Here is an 870-nt window from a genome sequence, read left to right on the forward strand (position 1 = left end):
CAGAAGATGACAAAAAAAAAAAAAAAACCCTCCAGGATCCCTGGGGGCCAAACTGGCCTGGAGTAAAATTGCTTCCTGACCCCAAAGTGGCGATCAGCATTTCCCTGGGCGTGTACAAAAGGGCCACGAGAACGAAGCACTGAGGTACCATTGAGTTTCCAGCCCCATTGCTAGAGTGTCGCCCGGCTACGTGCCTATGTCACGTCTGGGCGACGGAAGAGTGCAGCGCCTGTGTTTTCCCCGCGGGAATGGTCCCGCGAAGAACTATACATCCCCCGCCGAATTAAGGTAAGTACTTGGGAGCCCTGCTAGTAACTGAATCAAATGGGGTCCTAAATTAAACCCATCTTCCGCTGTCTCCTAAAGGCTGAGAGTGAGGTCGCCAGTCCCCCTCTCTGGGGAGGGGGGGAGGTAGTTCCAGAATCGTGGTGCTGCCACCAAAAAGGCTCTGTCTTGTACCCACCCAAGGAGCACCTTTGGTGTCAGGAGGGCCTCTCCCTGTGACCTTAATAGCTGCTTCACAAGCCTGTGAGATAGATTTGGCCGAGTGAATGCCAGCTCCAGGTTGGAGAATTCCTGGAAATTCAGGGGTGAAGCTAGGGTTGCCAGGTCTAGGGTGGAAAATTCCTGGAGACTTTGGGGGTGGATGAGGGAGAGGGCGGGGTTTGGGGAGGGGAGGGGCCTCCGCATGGCACAATGCCATAAGAGTCCACCCTTCAAAGCAGCCATTTCCTCCAGGGGAGCTGATCTCTGTCAGCTGGAGATCAGTTGTGAAAGCGGGAGATCTCCAGGCCCCACCTGGAGGCTGGCAACGCTAGGTGGAGCCTGGGGTGGACAGGGACCTCAGTAGGGTATGATGCTATAGAGTCC

Source organism: Gekko japonicus, unplaced genomic scaffold (genome assembly GCF_001447785.1).
Source record: "Gekko japonicus isolate JY-2015 unplaced genomic scaffold, Gekko_japonicus_V1.1 scaffold5975, whole genome shotgun sequence".
Taxonomy (NCBI): domain Eukaryota; kingdom Metazoa; phylum Chordata; class Lepidosauria; order Squamata; family Gekkonidae; genus Gekko; species Gekko japonicus.